The sequence below is a fragment of the Vicia villosa genome, unplaced genomic scaffold, assembly GCF_029867415.1.
Source record: "Vicia villosa cultivar HV-30 ecotype Madison, WI unplaced genomic scaffold, Vvil1.0 ctg.000410F_1_1, whole genome shotgun sequence".
Classification (NCBI taxonomy): Eukaryota; Viridiplantae; Streptophyta; class Magnoliopsida; order Fabales; family Fabaceae; genus Vicia; species Vicia villosa.
In genome coordinates, this window is record NW_026705187.1 from 996,056 (window position 1) to 1,018,293 (window position 22,238).

At 35.9% G+C, this 22,238-nt stretch overlaps 1 long non-coding RNA gene across 1 annotated transcript; it reads right to left on the bottom strand.

Moving 5' to 3' along the window:
• Window positions 1-427: 427 nt before the first annotated feature.
• On the bottom strand, window positions 428-892 carry LOC131627894 (uncharacterized). Its single transcript, XR_009291616.1, has 2 exons — window positions 749-892; window positions 428-644 (listed from the first exon to the last, which is right to left on the bottom strand). It is a non-coding gene; the product is annotated as an uncharacterized LOC131627894 (long non-coding RNA).
• Window positions 893-22,238: the final 21,346 nt, after the last annotated feature.

The window sequence follows — 22,238 nt, forward strand, 5'->3', positions numbered from 1 at the left end:
GTTATGTGATAATAATTTTTTGTGTTTTTAAAATAAATTAAATATATATTTTTTAAAAATAATTTTAGAAAAAAACATCATTTATGGATATTTATAAATATCTGCGGATATCGTAAAACACGTGAATTATCCGTTTAATAGATACCCGCACAAAAAGAGACATATATATATATATATATATATATATATATATATATATATATATATATATATATATATATATATATATATATATATATATATATATATATATATATATATATATATATATATATATATATATATATATATATATATATATATATATATATATATATATGCATTCGTCTCCATAGATATTATCTCTAAAACAAGTGAAAATACACGTATAATATAATATTATACTTTTAAGTTTCTAAAAAAAATTAAGTAAAAATATTAGGATGAACAAAAGCAATAATACATTTAAAGATAACAGTTATTTTGTATTGTTTAAAATAAAAACATTATGATGTATAAAAGCAATAGCGCACACTTATTTTTATACTTAATTAATTAGAAAAATGACTAATAAAGATCCCGATAATGACAAAATTTGTGAAAACACTTTTTAGAATACCATATCACCTTTGGACAATCGGCGTATGATTCGCATGGAATGTCACCTACATATTGTAAAATAAGGAAAATGATAGTTACTAAAAGCTTATAAAATATTGAATAAAAATTAGTTGAAATTTTATAAATATTTGTATTTAAAATGACATACTTTTAAGAAAAGAATTTCCAACAAAGATGATCAAAGAGTATATTAACATGCGAATAGAAATGCGAATAGGAGCCATATTTTCCCTCATTTGCATGCGATAAACATTATATTTTTATATCGCATTATAAATAAAAAATTCATGTATTGTTTACTTCAATTAAATACCTTTTAGCCTTTTAAGAGCGGGAAGAAGTCACTTCTCAAATAATAATTAATGTTTAATAACTCTAATATGTTGTGTGTGTTCTTTTAACTAATTCAAATGATAATTTAATCTAAGTAAAGATCTGACGTAAGAATCTTGATATTATTAAAAATTCTTATTGTTTAATAAACTTCATTATATATATATATATATATATATATATATATATATATATATATATATATATATATATATATATATGAGAATGTCTTTTTTATATGAGAATGTGAGAATGAATCTGAACCATTAGATTTTAAAATAAATGGTGGAGATTATGTGAGAATCTTTTTTTCTCTCTCCTAGCGCAAGACCCAAATCCAGCCTAACCAATGGAAAGACCCTCTCAAGCTCCTCGGACCTACGCCTGCCCGTACACTAGGCAGAAATAATATGTGGCCAAAGCCGGCAAGACCACTAGCTCCTCAAGCAGGATCCTGGATTGAGCAAGACCGCCTTCAGGGTCTCGAGCAGCGCCTCAGCTTGCCACCCTTCGAGGACCCCTCTCCTCGTAGTCTGCCTCCAACCCTTCGAATAGGGTGGAACCTACGCATTCCCGAGAAGACTGTGTTTCCCCTAAAACTTTAGAACGGTTGACCCAAGATAGAGACCACGTGTTGGTCTCCACTACACACGTAAAATCCTGGCAGTCTCCATTTTGGGTCTGGGCATCCAGTCCAATATGGAGATCTTAGTCCAGCGCTGGGGGCTATAAATACCCTCTTTCACTAGAGGGGCAGGTAACTTCATTCATTCTCTCTTACCTTGTACTTGCACCCTCTCTTCTCACTTTGATATTAGAGTACCTTGCAGGTACACCTCTCATTCATTCAAAATCTAGTTGTTGAAGACCATTGATGATCCAATTTGATCGGGTACAATCACTGGCACCGTCTGTGGGAAACATTTGCTTCCCCATCTTTCTGAACATAAAGATCAAAGCAAATTCACTCCAACCTCTGATCATCATGGTCAGCAACAACAACAATGCTCACCCTAACGGTGACCCTTTCGGTCTTGACAACCTGCTCCAGAATACCGCTACTGGAAATAGACAAGGCCAACCCAGTGACAATTGTAACATCCCGATTTTTATTATTTATTTATTTAAATAGTTATTTTATTATTTAATTATTATTTGGTATGATAATTATTTAATTGTGTGTTGTTGTGTTAATTTGGCTATTTGAGTTATTAGAACTAATAGTAGAATAATAATATAATAGCTATTGGGCCTAATTATTGGAAATAGAAATAATAAGAAGTGATGTGTGACTTAGCCCATTTTCTTAGAGAAAGATAGTAAGAGGAAACTAGGTTTAGTTTCATAACACATTCATTTGATAAAGAGAGAGATAAAGATAGATAGATAGAGAGAGAGAGAGAGAGAGAGAGAGAGAGAGAGAGAGAGAGAGAGAGAGAGAGAGAGAACTCAAGAGAGAAAGAAAGAGGAGAAAGAGAGAAAATGAAGGATCTTCAAGAGGTAAGGGGGGAAAATCCTCATTATAATGGATATTGTATGGTATGCAATAGGTAGTTGTATGCTTAGGACTTTTATCTCTTCATTCTCTCATGATTGCAAGTGTTAAGGTCTGTGTAGAATTTATGAAATGATTGTTTTGAATCATGTTTGATGATAGTAAATGGATGTTATTTGATAAATTGATGAGATGTTTGCTGTCAATTGATGAATAGATTGTATATGGGTTAATGTTTGTTGTATAAGGGGAATAGGGAAGAGAAATGATGATTTTGGGTTTTTACGCAGCATGAGTCGACCATTACAGAAGGTAGGGTCGGCCTGAGCTGACCCGCAAGGGAAAAAATCTGGGTATTTCAGCGAGCAGTCGACCGCTGCAGGGCTTGAGTCAGCCGCTACAAGGTATGAGTCGACTCATGGGTCGGGCTGAATGGACTCGCAAGTTTTCCAATTTTAACAGATTTTGTAAAGACCATAACATTTGAACCGTAAGTCTGTTTTATGTGTCGTTTGAAGCGTTGCAAAGCTAATGAGATGAACTATACATTGGTATAATAAAATGAATCATAGGGTATAGTCTTTAGAGATTGGAACTAATATGAAATGATGAACTATGTAGAGATAAAATATGAAACATGTTCTTTGTTATGAGTTAGTGTAACTATGTTATGTTATACTTGATGCGTGATTTCCTTATGAAGATACAGTGAGACCATGTGGGGATATAGAAATAGGTATTTATTTTCTATTGTTAATTGATTTAACTATGTTTTTTCGTGACTTAACGTATGTGCTATAATGAATTGATGTTGTATGTGAACAACATGTGTTGGTATTGTTTAGTAGATGTTATGATGATGTGTTGAATTGATGAATCCTATGAGTATGATGCGTACGTGAGTGAAGACATGTAACTTGAATTGTTTTTATGTAATATGTGAATTGATGTTGGGTGATAATAACATTGTATTTTATATGTTATTCTTGATGTGTGTAAATGTTTAATGCTATTTGGATGCATTGTTGATGATGTTTACATGATGGATGTATGTTGTGAAATTGGTGGATAATTCAATATGTTGAATTATTGTGTTATGCGGTATGCTAAGATTGTTGGATGATCTTAATTGCATATGTTTTGTGGTAATTGTACATGCATTCATGGCGGCCTTGATCCTTTGAGGGGAAATAAAGGTGACGAACTATATGTTCTTTGGTAATGTGTCCATGTGGGGTGTGAGCTACGATGATGGATTTGATCCTTGAAAGGAAATAGAAGCGTGGCTTTATTCCTATGTGGATTGGAAGCGGTGGGCTATATGTTCATATTGGAGGGCGTTGGTCTTGTCCGGATCTAAAGCGTTGCTCTTGTTCTTGAATTTAGAATCGCGAGCGGTGAGATTGATATTCACATTGGTACCACATGCATGAGTCACATTATTTGCATTGGAGTCACATTGTTTGCAATGTCATATTTGAATTATTGTGTGCTTATGTGTTGTTTTGATAATTGTTATTTCGGTGGAAAGTAACAAAGGTTGAGTTATGTGTTGTGGAACGTATTTTAATTATGAAGTGTGATAAATTGTTGGATTGTTTGTATACGATATTCATTGTTCCTATTATATATATATATATTCATAATGATGTGAATTTTCACCCTTCTGTTTGAATGATGTTCTATGCGACATCACACAGGTTCAGACGAGTAATGTGCTTGCACGAGGACTAGTCGAGGAGCTTATCAGTTATTTCATTTTACTAGATAGTGAGTCAATGCTCTAGTCATGTAACACGGGGGGTATTTGAACTCATGTTTGTTGTTTTGAGATGATTGTTATATGTCTCTTATTTAACATGTTATTTGGAGATATTACGTTAAGTGGCCTTGGCGTCTATGTTTGAATTCATATGACTTATTGATGATATGATAATGTCATTATGATTGGTATATCATTATAGTATGGGATATAATCATTGAATTGTTTTGAGAATCTATTATTCCGTTGCGTTATGCATATTGATGAAACATGAAGTTTTAAGTAGGTGTTATAAATATGATCTGTTACATGTGGTGTATGTTTATGTTTGATTTTCATTGTTGTTGAAACGACATGTGACACCCTTTATTGTATTCATTCTATTTTACTCTGTTATTTTACATAAATATTTGGGGTTAGAAAAGGGGTGTTACAACAATAAGCCTCATCCAAGAGATGTGAAATCCGCCTCGTCCTCGACGCAAGTCTCCATACGAATGGTCAACTATCAAGATGACAATCTCTCAACCCACGTGGGTATTCCCGTGCCCGACAATGTCGATCCGGTCACAATGACCCTGCTCGCGTAGAAGAGGCAATTTGGGGGAAACTCACTCGGAGAAATTTAGAGTGACCTTCAATCCAAGGTAAGGGCGGGGTTCAGCTCTATAACCGGGATTATGATAAATGATATGTGGGAATTTTGGGTCGTTAAAAACTAAAGATGTGTTGAATTGTGTTACGGGTTATACCGGAATGATGAATTTTTCCCCTATCTGAATGTTATACTACTGTGAGTTATTGTTCTTGGAATTGGTCTTGACACTACTATAAATCCCTAATATCGTTGCAGTATTAATTGATATTTTTTGGTAACTATGTTAGCAATTAGAATTAACCAATCACTGAGATTGTGTGTTGTGTTTGGCTTGTTTTGTTGTCTGTATGTGATTATGTTGTTGTGATGTCTTTGCTAATATCGGTGAGGAAACTGATCCCGATGAAATGTTGCAAAATCTAGTCGGGTTGATTTAACTGTAATTGATCCTATAAACACTGGGTATTATTTAAATCGATGGATAAAATTATGAGTGAAACAAATGGATTCTAGTGAAGGTGGAGAAAAACACAAGAAATGGGGGATTGAATTATGTTTTTTATCAATTTAAAATTTCCTTTCTTTTTCTTTAACGTCTTTTCTTTCTTTTGCTTAATCATTTATTGGATTATGCTTTAATTTTGCGGAAGCATGAAGAAGTAGAACTACATAACCAATAAGATGTTCATTTTAACTTCTAAATGATATAAGAACTTCTGACTTGTTCAGTACAATTCTGCAGATTAAATCTTGGAAGTTCTAAGTTAAAATGACATGTGCAGAAAGTAAAAGACACGTTCATTTTTATCCAGTTCACCTTCTAACTAAGGCTACCTCCTGTCCACCTTCTTTAGGTGATTTGCCTCTCAACAGAGGTCTTAATCCACTATAACCAAATCATGATTACACCTGCATAAATCTCCGTCGTGACTCACAACCTGCACACCCAACTGCTGTGGCTAACCATCTCGACAATGACCCGTTCAGTGATCTCCGCGAGATATAACGTCCATTGAATCAGGAACCCTACACAGTCTACCCACTGTGACTAACCCTGCACATCCAACCTGTTGTGACTAACTCTGCACAGCAAACCACTGTGACTAACTGCAATGGACTGTTTAGTGATTTTTACGAGATATAACATCTATTGACTCCTGTACTCCCGACCTTTACTTGGTCTCCAAGAGATTTCCACAATGACTGCAACCAATTGTCTTCTCGAGCTTCTGATCTTAACTGGTCGCTCAATGCATCTTCTGGAGATTATAGATGTGCTTCTTACTCAAGCAGATTTTCTCCTATTCTCGAGTACGTTTGTTTACGACACACTGACTGGAAAGTTACTTCTGGTGCTCAAACATCCTATTAGAAGTTTCTAAGATATAACACACTACAAGCAAAACCTCTCTGTGTTTTACATTTAATTACAAGAATAATACATAATCTTGCAGTATTCTTTTCTTGAACTTTTGGACGAGATCTTCTTGTTTTATAAGCAGATAAAGAGCAGCAGCTCTTAAGTTGGTTGCTTCTGTCTTGATCTTCATGTTCTTCTTCAATACTGATATTTGAGATGATAACAACTGATGACACACTGATCGACATCAGTAAACATGAAACACTCTACAAGTAACAACTCAGTGTATTTAGTTCCCTTTGTCTTTCAACATGATCAATTTAATGCTTGATCAAGTATTCTTGGATGTCTTCATTTCTCCTCAATGGAGCATTCTGCATAGCATACAAATTTTGTTCTTCATCCTCTAAGAGTTCTTCATGGTAGGCATATGATGTGTATTTCAACATTTAATGATCATACACATAGTGTATGTTGCCTCTTAATGGAGCAGTTGAATTAGCTCGTCAGTTTTCACATCCATGCTCTCAATTTTCATCACATAGGTACGTGTTTAGTGTATAACAGCATTGTGGATGATCACATACATAGTATGCGTTGCCTCTTGTATCTTCTTATGCATGTCATCATATTTCTTCATTTAAGTTCTCATGCTCAGCTGCTTCATCTACAGATACACAGATGTATCCTGCAGATTCTTTCTTTTTCTTTTGTGCGGAATATCTCTTTGGTTGCACACTTTCTTCTTATCTCCATGGATGATCCTTATTGGATATTTTATTTTTCTCTTCCGGATCCATTCAAGGGGTGGATGATCACTCACTCTCCATTATGGATAGATTGATTCTTCACTAAGTGTGGGATGGATAGATTTCATACACTGTGGTCACTCCATACACACAAGTTTTAAGATTTGGTTATATTTATAACTTGATGAGTGGTTACCATTGGAATGTAGCCGTTGCAATCTGGTTGAATATGGATTTGAATGCTTCGTATTGATTGGATACATGTGTCCATGACAATACCTTATCTTGATGTCAGTTTATGGTGTGCTACTCTGGTTTTTCTTTCTTCAATGTGTTGCATGTAGCTTGCTTCTTCTTTTAACCTTGGGAGTTGTTCCTTTTAAACGTTGTAACCATTTTACACATGATGATGTTTCTAACGGCTTTCCTTTTGATTCTCAGCTCTTTGTGTTTTATTCAATTTTATATGTTGAGCTGTAGGTTCTTCACTGGCTTGTACGTTACTTAAGTTGATGTTTGTATTTTGCATGCCACTTAGTTATAGCTTCAAAATTTGTAACTTCAGATCTTCTGATCATTCTCCGTGTGTGATCTTCTAATGTTGCAAGGCTTCTTGCAGCTGATCTTTCTTGTTCATTTTCTTGCAACTTCTGATGTACTTTTTGATTGAGGGTTGTTGTATTTAAGCATTGATATTGCTTGTTCTTCTTAGTGGTCTTGTCTCTGATTGTTTCTTCTATTGCTCCTGATCTGCGATCTTTGGCTTGTTTGACGTGTTCTTAATCAAAACATCTGATGAATGATGTTTAGCTTCATCAATATTCTAGATATATTTGTTGTACTCTTTTTATGATTAATCCTGTATAAGGTTTATAGCATAATGTCTGCACACTAAATGAAACCATTAGTAATATAACTGTTACTCACAAAATATATGCTAGTTATCATCAAAACTAGATTCTGAACAAAGATTCTCAATCTTGTTCTAACAATCTCCCCTTTTTTGATGATGACAAAAAAACCATGTATTTTGATGGAACAATTTTATGAGAGGATAATAATTAAGCAAGTAAACTTCATCTCATTTTTCATGTTCAATCAAGCAACTGATGTATTCATCAAAATCATATCTAATCTTTTTCTTTTCTCCCCCTTTTTGTTATCATCAAAAAGCGTTTACGAGGGTTGGATCAGGTTTAGAAATAATTTCTCCTCCTAAGTTGTAGAGTCTCCCCCTGAGTTAGGTAACCTTATGAATTAATTTCTGATTTGTGGCTCCCCATGAATTAAGTATTCCTATTTGTTTCAGATTCAACTTTTCTTAAGTTTTAACGATCTCCCCCTAAGATGAATATCTGGAAGGAAAGTGAAATTCTATTATGACAGACTCAGGATGTCACTTATGATGTCAAGACATCTGATCTGTTATTAACTTAGCAAAGGAAGAACATAAAGATACCCAATTTTAAATTACCCCAAGAAGGAGTCCATGAGTACTAGGATCATATATGTTCAGTCAACATAACCAAATAGTAAACTTTATTGGTTCTGTAAAGATACAACTATCAAACCTGAACCTGATGTTATACACGATGCCACAACATCCATGACTGAACAAACAAAACATTGTAGAAGATAAATAACACAGTTAATTGTTAACCCAGTTCGGTTTAAACTACCTACTCTTGGGGCTACCAAGCAAGGAAGAAGATTTCACTATCAGTAGTACTATTTTATGTAAACAACCTCTGGTTTACAGATAACCAACCTCTGGTTTACCTAGTCACTACCCAATGCAACCTTTATCTCAGATATCCATCCAAGACAAGAGAACCTCTGCTCACTCCCTAGTGATACCTAATTGTTACAATCCTGCAACAGCTATTTACACAATTAACAATGAACAATAACTTGATCTTGTTTCACAGCTTCAATCAAGAACACAATACTCAACTCTTACCTACAGGTTTCGAGTGAGAACAATCACTTCTCTTACCTACAGGTTTCGAGTGAGAACAATCACTTCTCTTACCTACAGGTTTCGAGAAGGACATGGCAGCCATCCCACAACCTGGGTGGTCTACCTATATAAAACTAGGTTACAAAGGTTTCTATTTATAACCTATTTCCAATTGGACTTGGGCTTACAAACCGCAGCATTCCTTGCAGTTACAAATCAGCATATATCTTCTGCTACAATCAAGGTCTTTTAATCATAAGTTTCCTAATTTATCTCCTATATTAGAAACAGCTGAATCTTCAATCTTCCGATCTGATTCTTCAATATTTTGACTTGATTCTTTTGACCTTTAAATCTGCGCCATATTGGATCACAAAATATTCTGTATCTATTGAGTATCAGACTGAATCTTCATTCCAGTTCTACAGGCGCGATGTCATGAGTTGATGTCATGACATTCCATATAACATCTTGCTTGTACCTGTTTTGTTCTTTTATATTTGCAAGATTTATACATTGTATTACATTTTGCTGCTATTATGTTTTAGTCAAACATAGATGCCAATCAGCCAATAAAAGCACCAACAATCGCCCCCTTTGGCATATTTTGGCTAAAACTATACATTCATTAAAAATGCAGCAAAACAAAAATGCTTCAACTTTCAAGACAACAAGGAAGAATAGAGTTTTACATTCTCAAAATTGGGCTTCAATCAACATCTTCTGTTCTTCAGGTCTTGACACCCAAACTCAAACAAACTCTGACTATCCATAGAGATAACACTATTAGACGCTGGCCTTAGGATCTAGAGGGGGGGTGAATAGATCGTTCACAGTTTTACGGATTTAAACGACTTTTCAGCGGAAGTGATTCTGAATCGACTCGCTTCTATTCCGAACCACTATCGAAACGATTATATATGTGTTTAAAAAACCAGTCAAAGACTTGAGTTGAATGATAAGAGTATATGTTGCAGAATCAAAGCGTTTCTCTTATTGAAAATCAGATTAACTTTTTGTATGATGGACAATGTTTGCAATGCAGTAAGAGTGATAGAAACAAATATACAAACACTTGGTGATAATGATCAAATTGAAGGTAATTCAATGTGTGGTGGATTGTGATGTTTATGTAAGTACTTAATTCACAATCTTAACACTCGAATCGTTGATCAATTTGCTATTATAACCAAATATGAACAGAAAGTAAATGAAAAGGTAAAAGCGACAAGAACACGATATTTGTTTAGGCAGTTCGTCGATCGTCCTCGCTACGACTACGTCTGCCCCCAATTCCAAATTGAAATTGGGTAATCTTTCATTAATGTTGAAAGTAGTATATACAAAGAAGATAACAAAGCGATAAACGATAAACCAATTATGTCGATCCTTTGAATCTTCTTCCCCCTTAATCTTGAGCAAGATCAAGGTTATCCAAGAGCTTCACTTTGATTCCCTTCTGCAGTGTCTTGATTCCTTGAACTCCCCGTTCCTCAATCGTTACACTCAGCCGAATCCTCAATGAACGCCTCTTGATAAAAACCCCCAAGAACCACCCGTCGTGGAGGACAAAACCCGCAGATTTTATTCACCAACAAACCCCACAAACCTTCACCCACTAGGAATCTTCAATTCCGTTCCATGGACGTTATCGAACTCATCACTAACCCGCAACGCAAGAATGATTATGTGTAATTGTGTTGGAGATGATGAAGAACGAAGATGAGAAGCGTTTGTGTATCTTTCAGTCGTTGGTGTTCTGTTGAATAATGAACCTTTGATAATATATAAGATAGCTTAGCAGTTGGAGATGAGAAAAACAGAATTTTTGGCATTCTTGATCAGTTAGGTCGACCTCTTGTAGAGCTTAGGTCGACCTAGCAGTGCTTGCAGAATTTTGCTCCCAGTTAGGTCGACCTGTTTAAGGAGTAGGTCGACCAGAATCCTCTCAAAATGCATTCTGGGGACATTTTCACAGATTAGGTCGACCTAGTCGTTGTGTAGGTCGACCTAGCAGACTGGTATGTAAATTTCATCAATTTAGGTCAACCTGGATGATGTGTGAGTCGACCTAGCAGAAGTATGTGGATTTTTCTCCATTTTAGGTCGACCTGGGTTGACAGTAGGTCGACCTAACTGCTGGTTTTCTGCATTCTTCTTGATCTGCTTGTGTTGAGTCGCCCTAAAGTATAATAGATCAACTTGTACTTGTCATGAGTGATCAATGCTTGCTTTTCTTTGAGTTTTCTGCTTCCGCCTTGTTGTTTGAATGCTCATTTGAGTTTGCCATAAATCAAAAACATATTTGAGTGTAATCTTGTATTCACATGCTCCCCCTTTTTGATGATGGCAAACCATTAGTCGAAGCTTTGGTGGTAAGTGATAAAGACTCAACAAAGCTCCCCCGTACATCCAGCATCTATCTCTCAACAAGTCAATCTCTCAACACAACTCCCCCGTACACTCAGCATCTATCTCCCCCTTTGTCAACATCAAAAAGAGATACAACGAAAATAGAAGGGTAACGAGAGAACCATAGATAAAATGCTAGCATTCATAAAAAGGTAGTCAGTTATAGCATGAGAGTCAAATGAGCAAGAGCGATATATGTATGAAGTCACTATAAGCATGTTAATTGATAGCATATTATAGTATCAATAATATTTTTGGAAGTGAACAACAATAACGTTACCGCTTTCTCAACTTTAATGGCAGCCTTTAATCAATGTGGAATGACGCCTGGCTAGATGATGAACTACCTTTACGCTAAGAAAAATGTTAGCAAGGGAGAACATATATATATATATATATATATATATATATATATATATATATATATATATATATATATATATAAAGTAAAGGAATAATATTAAGAGAGAACAAACGTAATTAGCCCAAATTAGAGATATCGAGTATCCCTAATTCCCTACGAATGTTGAAGTATTGCTCCGTTGCTAGAGGTTTGGTGAATATGTCAGCTAGTTGCTTCTTGCTTTCTACATGTTCAAATGTAACGTCTCCTTTTTCTACATGATCTCGTAGAAAGTGATGTCTTATTTCAATATGCTTGGTACGTGAGTGTAAGACAGGATTTTTACTCAAGTTTATGGCACTTGTGTTATCGCACATGATAGGTATGCGATCAAGCTTAATACCAAAGTCAAGAAGTTGTTGCTTGAGCCATAATATTTGTGCACAGCAGCTTCCAGCAGCTACATATTCTGCCTCAGCAGTAGATAATGCAACCGATACTTGTTTCTTGCTATGCCAACTTATCAATGAATTTTGAGAATAGATGACACGTTCCACTGGTGCTTTTTCTATCGGATTTGCAGCCAGCAAAATCTGAATCAGAGAATCCTACCAAATGACACTCATTTCCCTTTGGATACCATAGGCCATATGTAGTAGTTCCACGTAAGTATCGCAGAATTCTTTTGACGGCTTTCAAGTGAGATTCTTTTGGACAAGATTGATATCTTGCACACATACACACACTAAACATGATGTCTGGTCTTGAGGCAGTAAGATACAATAGTGAACCTATCATACCTCAGTATAATTTTACGTCAACCTCTTTACCTTTCTCATCTTTGTCTAGATTTGTATTTGTTGCCATAGGTGTGTCAATTTCTTTTGCTTCACTCATTCCAAATCTTTTGAGCAGCTCCGTACAGTATTTAGTTTGATTCACAAACGTTCCATGACTGAGTTGCTTGATTTGTAGGCCAAGGAAGAAATTTAGCTCACCCATGAGACTCATCTCAAATTCACTCTGCATAAGCTTAGAAAAATCTTTGACAAGTTTTGCATTAGTCGACCTAAATATAATGTCATCTACATAAATTTGGACTAAGAGAATATCTTTATCTTTTCTTTTAATAAAGAGAGTAGTGTCAACTTTACCTCTAGAGTACCCTTGACTAAGGAGAAACTTGCTCAAACGTTCGTACCAAGCCCGAGGGGCTTGTTTAAGACCGTATAGAGCACGTTTCAGCTTATAGACATGAGTTGGGTACATGTAATTCTCAAAGCCGGGTGGCTGAGCAACATAGACTTCTTCATTTATATAGCCATTTAGAAAGGCACTTTTAACATCCATTTGGAATAGTTTGAAGTCTTTAGAACAAGCATAAGCAAGTAAGAGACGAATAGCTTCGAGACGTGCTACAGGAGCGTATGTCTCTTCATAATCAATACCTTCCTCTTGATTATAACCTTGGGCAACTAATCTAGCTTTGTTTCTAGTAATAACGCCGTTTTCATCAAGTTTGTTACGAAAAACCCATCTAGTGCCAATTACTTGATGATCTCCCGGATGAGGGACTAAGTCCCAAACATCATTCCGTTTAAATTGGTTTAATTCTTCTTGCATGGCCATTAGCCAATGCTCATCAAGTAATGCATCCTTAGCGTTTTTCGGCTCAACTTGTGAAACAAAAGCAAAATGATGACAGAAGTTACTTATCTTTGAGCGTGTTGTAACGCCCCTTGAGATGTCTCCTATTATATTGTCAATTGGATGGTCTTTCACGTTTGTCCAGGCCTTGGGAAGTTCTTCATTGTTTGAGATGCTTTCTTTTTCATTTTCATTGTGAGACTCATCTTTCTCTTTCTCAACATCTTTCTTTACAACACTTTCATCCTCATCTTCCTTATCCTTGACAATGTCTTCAGTGGATGGACCTGCACCATTAAATGAAAGACCTACACTTCCTTTACCAAGTATGGCTCCCCGATTGTTATCTCCATAGGTGACATACCCCTTTTTCTTTGCTTGAAACTCAACGAAAAGAGATAGGTCTCCAGTCATGTGTCTTGAACATCCGCTATCAAGGAACCACAACCTTTCGGCAATGTCAAGACACTTTTCCTGCAAGATTAATTTAAAGAGGGAGGTCCCCAATTTTCATTGGGTCCTTGGTAGTGAGTACACAATTTGTTGCACTTAGGCAACCATTGAAACACTCCTTTAGGAACTAAAATTCTCCTAAATTTGCATTTTTCAATGGTATGTCCCTTTTTGCAACAATAATGACAGGTAATATGATGAGAATATGGAGTTTTGCTAGTTGATACTTTTGGTACAAAAGTGTATTTGCTATATAAAGGAGTATACGATCTTTTGAACTTGTTTGGATCAACCGCAAAAGTCACTTTTGGTTGTAGAGCCTTGTCTAACTTGTCTTTTAGATCTCTTACTTTTTTTTGCCAAATATGACATGTCTCACAACCAAACCATGATGTAGGATCTATTTCAACTTTGTCCTTTTGAATGTCTAGCATAGATTGTTTTAAAGCTTCCATATCCTTTTCGGTTTTCTCAACTTTTGATTCAAGATATGAAAATATTTTCTTATTTGAGGCCAAAAGTTTGAAAGCTTTAATTGCATCTCTATGTAATTCTTCAAAAGCAAGTTTTAGTTGAGAATGAGATACCTTATCTACGAGTTCAGGTTTAAGATGACTTACAGCTTTCTTTTTCTTGTTTTGATGAGCCATGAAACATAGGTTTGCTGATTCTTCTTCATCGCTTGATGAGCTTTCACTAGATGAATCACTTTCCCATGCTATGTAAGCTCTTTTAGATTTGTTATGACCTTTGCTTTGGTTCTTCTCCTTTTCTTTCTTAAGGTATGGACAATCCGGTTTGTAGTGACCGGCTTTCCCACAATTGAAGCAAAGACCTTTGATCTTTCCTTTGTTGTCGTCATCTTGTTTGAACATGTTTGATTGCTTTCTATAGTTGATCAAGCCTTTGTCGGAATGTTTTGCTCCATTTTTCTTTAGATATTTGTTGTATCTTCGCACAAACAGTCCCATTTCCTCATCATCGGAGTCTTCGTCATCACTTGTGTCACTATCCTTTGGCTCTCGTTTTGAGGTCTTGGAGCTCGAAGCTTTTAGAGCTATTGACTTCTTCTCTACCTCTTTCTCCATGTTCTTTTCTTTCTTTGTCCTTTTCTCATGCATGTCAAGGCATTTAAGGTGTTGTTCATGTTCCTCTAGTTTACCAAATAGAGTTGTGATGTCTAAAGTGTTTAGATCATTTGCTTCCTTTATTGCTGTAACTTTGGGTTGCCATTCCCTGTTCAAGCATCTTAAGATTTTGTTAGTAGCAACTGCATTGGAAACAGGTCTATCAAGTGAGTTTAACCGATTTTTCAAATGAACGAATCTCTTCTGCATGTTTTCGATGGATTCACCATCTTCCATGTGGAAGAGTTCGAACTCTTGAATTAACGTATTGATCCTAGCTAGTTTGACATCATCCGTTCCCTCGTGGGCAACTTGCAATGTGTCCCACATAGCTTTAGCTGATCTATAATGGGAAACGCGATAGTATTCATCAACTCCTAGAGCTGAGATTAGAATGTTTCTCGCTTTCCCATCGTATGCATATCTCTTTTCATCTTCAGCATCCCAAGTATTTTCTGGTTTTGGAACAACTGCACCAGCTGCATTTGTCATGGTGATCTGAAAGGAACCATTGACAATAGCTGTCCAGATGTTCCTATCAATTGCATTGATGTGGACACACATACAATCCTTCCAATAGCCATAGTTTTCACCGTTGAAAACTGGAGCTCTATTATGAGCCCCTTTAGGTCCGGAAGCCATCTTTCCAATAAGTGTTTCACGTAGCACGGAATAAACCAGAGCTCTGATGCCACTTATTAGACGCTGGCCTTAGGATCTAGAGGGGGGGTGAATAGATCGTTCACAGTTTTACGGATTTAAACGACTTTTCAGCGGAAGTGATTCTGAATCGACTCGCGTCTATTCCGAACCACTATCGAAACGATTATATATGTGTTTAAAAAACCAGTCAAAGACTTGAGTTGAATGATAAGAGTATATGTTGCAGAATCAAAGCGTTTCTCTTATTGAAAATCAGATTAACTTTTTGTATGATGGACAATGTTTGCAATGCAGTAAGAGTGATAGAAACAAATATACAAACACTTGGTGATAATGATCAAATTGAAGGTAATTCAATGTGTGGTGGATTGTGATGTTTATGTAAGTACTTAATTCACAATCTTAACACTCGAATCGTTGATCAATTTGCTATTATAACCAAATATGAACAGAAAGTAAATGAAAAGGTAAAAGCGACAAGAACACGATATTTGTTTAGGCAGTTCGTCGATCGTCCTCGCTACGACTACGTCTGCCCCCAATTCCAAATTGAAATTGGGTAATCTTTCATTAATGTTGAAAGTAGTATATACAAAGAAGATAACAAAGCGATAAACGATAAACCAATTATGTCGATCCTTTGAATCTTCTTCCCCCTTAATCTTGAGCAAGATCAAGGTTATCCAAGAGCTTCACTTTGATTCCCTTCTGCAGTGTCTTGATTCCTTGAACTCCCCGTTCCTCAATCGTTACACTCAGCCGAATCCTCAATGAACGCCTCTTGATAAAAACCCCCAAGAACCACCCGTCGTGGAGGACAAAACCCGCAGATTTTATTCACCAACAAACCCCACAAACCTTCACCCACTAGGAATCTTCAATTACGTTCCATGGACGTTATCGAACTCATCACTAACCCGCAACGCAAGAATGATTATGTGTAATTGTGTTGGAGATGATGAAGAACGAAGATGAGAAGCGTTTGTGTATCTTTCAGTCGTTGGTGTTCTGATGAATAATGAACCTTTGATAATATATAAGATAGCTTAGCAGTTGGAGATGAGAAAAACAGAATTTTTGGCATTCTTGATCAGTTAGGTCGACCTCTTGTAAAGCTTAGATCGACCTAGCAGTGCTTGCAGAATTTTGCTCCCAGTTAGGTCGACCTGTTTAAGGAGTAGGTCGACCAGAATCCTCTCAAAATGCATTCTGGGGACATTTTCACAGATTAGGTCGACCTAGTCGTTGTGTAGGTCGACCTAGCAGACTGGTATGTAAATTTCATCAATTTAGGTCGACCTGGATGATGTGTGAGTCGACCTAGCAGAAGTATGTGGATTTTTCTCCATTTTAGGTCGACCTGGGTTGACAGTAGGTCGACCTAACTGCTGGTTTTCTGCATTCTTCTTGATCTGCTTGTGTTGAGTCGCCCTAAAGTATAATAGATCAACTTGTACTTGTCATGAGTGATCAATGCTTGCTTTTCTTTGAGTTTTCTGCTTCCGCCTTGTTGTTTGAATGCTCATTTGAGTTTGCCATAAATCAAAAACATATTTGAGTGTAATCTTGTATTCACAAACACATCTCTATATAATGACTTGGAGCACAAGAAACAATTTGTTTTCACGACACGGAATAAGACTCTACTCTTTACAAAACAACTGTAAAGAATGACCTTAGACTTAACAATGTCTGAACTCTACCCTTAAACCCTATGTTTGTCATAAATTGACAACCATAACCTAGACTCTAGACTTTCCTCATTTGCAAAAGAAGAACATGAGAGACTCAAACAAGACTCAAACAAAACGGAAATGACTTTAAAAACCTGAGCAATTTAAACAACATACCTGGACTTTAACCAAAGTCTTGATCAAGAGATGTTATTTGAAGTGGAACTGCACCAGGTGGACTTGTGCGTAGGTTGGAACATGCACTGAGTCAGAACAAGTAATACATACCATCAATACATGTCTTCAGATGATAATGCAAACAATATTCCTTGCTAGTCTTCAAGAATAAACATGACTTGAGTTATGTTCTGACATCTTGTGTGACATTGTTCTTCTGGCTTAAAGAATAGTCTATGAAAGAATTTACATTTGGATAGAAGCAGAATAACATTGTCTTTGTTGATCTTCTTACTCTCTTACTCCCCTCGAGTTATACTAATTTAGGACATCTTTGATGTTCATCCTTGAAGTTCCCTTCATTTGGAATTTTCCACAGTTTCCAAGTTCAGAAGCTTCAGTCTACTTGCTACACAAGATTCAAATTGCCACACTCTACAACTTGAAGTAGAAGAAACTATGATTGTATAGCTATAAATCAATCTTCAGCATACACGTCTAAGATTTTCATACAAACATAGAAAATATCCAGCTCCCATCAAGATATTTAACAGAGTCAGTATGCTTCACCAGATACTCTTGCCATACTTCCTTAATCTGTGAAGATAATAGTGAGCACGGACTTTTGGTTCACACTAATCCTTGAATACATAACTAGAAGGACTTCTCATCTAATAGGTACTAAGTCTCCCATCAAATTACTTATTAGTTACTCAGTAAGATTTACTACTCACACTAGTTCATCCTGACTGGTTTCTTCTTCTCAATCTTGCATCCAGGTTCTACACTCAATAAGTACTAAGTCTCTCGTCAAAGTACTCACCAGTTATTCAGTTGGAATTTTCTACTCACACTAGGTCATTATGACTGATTACCTCTTCACATTTATACATTCTTCTCTTGGCAAACACAATACAAAGAAACTGAAGATCTTGAGATGATGTTGTGACATCTGATATGACATCATCTGATGTTGATTAATTATAGAGGAAAGACCATGACTTGCTATAATTATGGTGAAAAAGGTCACATCATCTTGCAGTGCACGAAACTAAGGAAGAATCAAGCTGGTGATAAAGTGTTTGCTTTGTCAGGGTCTGAGAATACTCTTGAAGATCGATTGATTAAAGGTATATGTTTTATCCATGGCGCACCTTTAATTGCAACTATAGATACTGGAGAGACTCATTTGTTTATTTCTTTGGATTGTGCTAAAAATTTGAATTTGGAAATATCTAATATAAATGGAAGTATGGTATTGACACTCCTGCGTTGGGTTCAGTGACTACTTCATTTGCTTGTTTGAATTGTCCGATTGAAATTTTTGGTAGAGAGTTCGGAATGGACTTAGTGTGTGTCATACCCCAAAATTTGCCCAACATATTTATCCATATTTCAGTCCATTTGACTTTCAAATGCTCAGAGACACACAAGGAGGAAACATACAGCCTCTCTCCTAAACAACGACCCTCCAACTAGGGTTTTGCTCCTCTCAAAGAAAAATCAGGTTCTGACACCTCAAGTGGACCTCAGGGTCTCTCACATGTCTTATAATATCCTCATGACAAGTTTCAAGCTCTGATTTCTCAGAATGTTCAGTCAACTGCTCAAATGATCAATAATCGACTGGTTAACCTAAAAGTCAAACCACAGTTAAAACTTCTGATTTTTGGTAAACATCCTCATTATGAAGTATCATTCATCATTTGATCAAGTATTGATCATGATTCATTAAGAAAAGTTCAGAAATCAACAAAACCTAAGGTTTCTAAATTAGGGTTTTTAGGTGAAAGTCAACGCAACTTTGACCAGTCATATCTCTCTCATACTTTCTCTGAAATTCCCCAACCAAAGCTCATTCCCAAGGAAATTTATTCTCTACAACTTTCATGTTGGTCCCAAAGTCAAGAAATGCACCATTTGGGAGATATGAGCCAAGACATTACAGGTCCTTCTAAAAAGACCGCCAACAGGCATTTTTTCTCAAAGCTCATAACTTGAGCATGGAATATTTAATTAAGATGAAACCAAAAGCATCATTTAGAGGACACTCTAAGATTTCTAAAAAGCTCAAGAACACTTCCATACAATAAAAATGAGGGAGATATGCTTGGTACAAGTTGGTTAATTTTGAGAAAATACACCTATTCCAAAGTGAAGATTTTTGGTTTTTTTGAGTAATGGGCCAAAGTTTGAGTTCCTAAACATGATTATGGGCTCTTTAAAGGTCCCTAAGTCCCTTATTTTATTTCCTATTATTTTATTTCTTTTATATTGAATTATATTCAATTAAATTTAATTTAAATGAAATAAATAATGGAGAAATACACAAAGATTATTATTTATATTTTTTTCAATCAAATCATGAGCACAATATCTAATTTAAATATTAAAATTCGTTTTGGTTTGAAAATAGAAAAATATGATGCAAAAATAGAAGTTTTGGATTAAATCTCAAGCTTTGCCAAATCATGGATTTTCCTCCAAATTGTTGACCTAAAAATCTTCCCTATAAATAGCACAATAATATCAGAAAGGGGAGGACGAAAATATGAGAAAGGAGCAGCCAAGCAATAGAGTTTCACGTTGCAAATTTGGAAGGAATTTAGGGCACGATGTAACTTTCTCTCTAGCAAGTTTCAGACTCTCCCAAGTCTTGTATCATCACCCTGCAAATCTCAGGAAGCTGTCTCATCCTTCCACGAAGGCCAAAGCTTCAGAATCGGCAATTCCAGGTCGCACAGGTTTGGTGAGTTTTTGAAAACTTTAAGAGTTGAATTCACGTAGTATAAACGGTTTCGATGCATATATACATGTTCATGTCGATATTTGTGACTGTTTCGAGCCATCTTCCATAAGTTTAGACGCAGGAATATGAACCTGCCATTGTTAGGGCATGGGCTTTATGCTCTTCGTATCTCCTAGCACAGGTTGTTTCAGGTTAAAAGGACCTCACCATTGGATTCGTGAGGTCCAAATTATGAAATCTGGGCGTCTCGTTTTGTTGTTCCGATCGTTTTTGCAGGTGCCGGCCAAGTCTCCATCGGAGAAGACGGAAGAATCCGCCGTCAGTGGCGGTCGGAAGTCACCAAGAATCAGTCAAGCCACGCGTGTCATTTTATCGTTTTTCTATTGGCTCGTTTAAAATCTGGGTTACTTCTCTCCTCATTTGATTGGTGCATTTAAAAATCTCGGGGCCCACTGTAACTTATGTGTTGACTTTGTGGTTTTACTGGTCTCTTCATATTTATTAATTTCAGGTTATATGTAAATCAATTAACACACGCAACACGCATGGATGATGTGAACGTTGGTAATCATGGTGACCCTAGTTCGATCCCTGGGGAAACACTTTCTTTTTCTATAATTTTGTTTCTACAGATTCCATGCAGCGTTCCATTCAAGACTATGGTACACCTTCTGATCATCAACCGTCCGATCATCAGCATCCAGGATCTAGCGCCTATAGCCTGCAGGTGCACCAAAGACTTCTCAGAGCTTCCCCACACTGGATCACAGAGCTAAGTTTTTTTTATTCTATTTCCTTTTATTTTAAATTACTTAATTAATCTTTTTTCTCTTTTATTAGAATTCTTTTATTATTATTTATTTTACTTGTCTAGTAAATTATTCACATAAATAATAGTTTTATAATTATTATAATAATTATTTTTTTTAATCGAAACACTCGATTTTTTTCATAAGCATTAAAAATAATTGTCTTTTTTACAAGGAAAATTATTATTTTTATATATACTTTTAATCAATTAGTTTTGAACATTTGTTAACCTCGAGGCATTTATAAATCCTAATAGCCTTAGGTTTATTGGTAGATGTTATCCACTATCTTTAAGCTTTGTAAACCTTTTAGGTCACAATAAGTTTTCTTAAATAATCCTTTAGGGTTTGCAAACCTTTTAAGGTTTAAATCAGTGAATGCACTAACGCTTTCTTTTCAGGGTTAATCAGAAGTTCTCCGACTACGCGCCAGGGCAATCAAAAGCTTAGTTCTGATCTCTCTTTATTATTATTTAAATTATTTTTACCTTTGATGTTAATTTTTGCCTTATGGTTTAAATTACTTTCAACTGTCAATGAATTACTCATACATTTCCGCTATCATTTTCCGTTTATATCAGAGTCAATCAAGGTTCGAGGAAGATCAGGGCGGAGATCAAGAAAATTAAATTAATTATTTATATTTCTTATTTTCTGTTATAATTCCCCCATCCCTACAGGTGTTTATTGTAATAGCGTAGGATTTTCATTCTGCCTTTATTTTTCTGCTGTGGTTAGTAATCTTAGGGTGTGCAAGCCTTGAATTGAATTAACATAGATCATTAAATTATAAGATAATATATCTGAGTTAACCACATGATTGTTGCACCCACACACCTTTGAGGTAACCTCCTCTATTGCTGCCTTTCGATAAAACAGTCAAGTCCCTCGGATGTAGGGATACCTTAGCACCTGTTGCCTTCGATAAAATCATCATAGTCCCTCGATATAAAGATCATTGTCCCTTCGAGTTGCCCACGATAAAAAATGATCTCGTCCCTCGATTAAATGATGATAGTCCCTTCGATTGCTAAGGTATACTTACTGTTGCCTAAATGACTATTATATCCTTCCCCGAGACTACCTACCCTCTTTATGGTAGGGACAGACTTGTGGTGAACGATTATTCTCGATGACCCTTCGATGACCCGCACATCCAATTGAAAGACTTACTGCCCTCTCATGGTATGGATGGACCCTTTCGCCCGAAAGACTTAAAGAACAAGAAAGACAAACTTAGGGTACGTAGTTCTTAATTGCTTGCTCAATTCAAACAAATTCAAATGCTTTTCACACCTCCTTTCAAAACAATTTCAAAACAAGGCTAC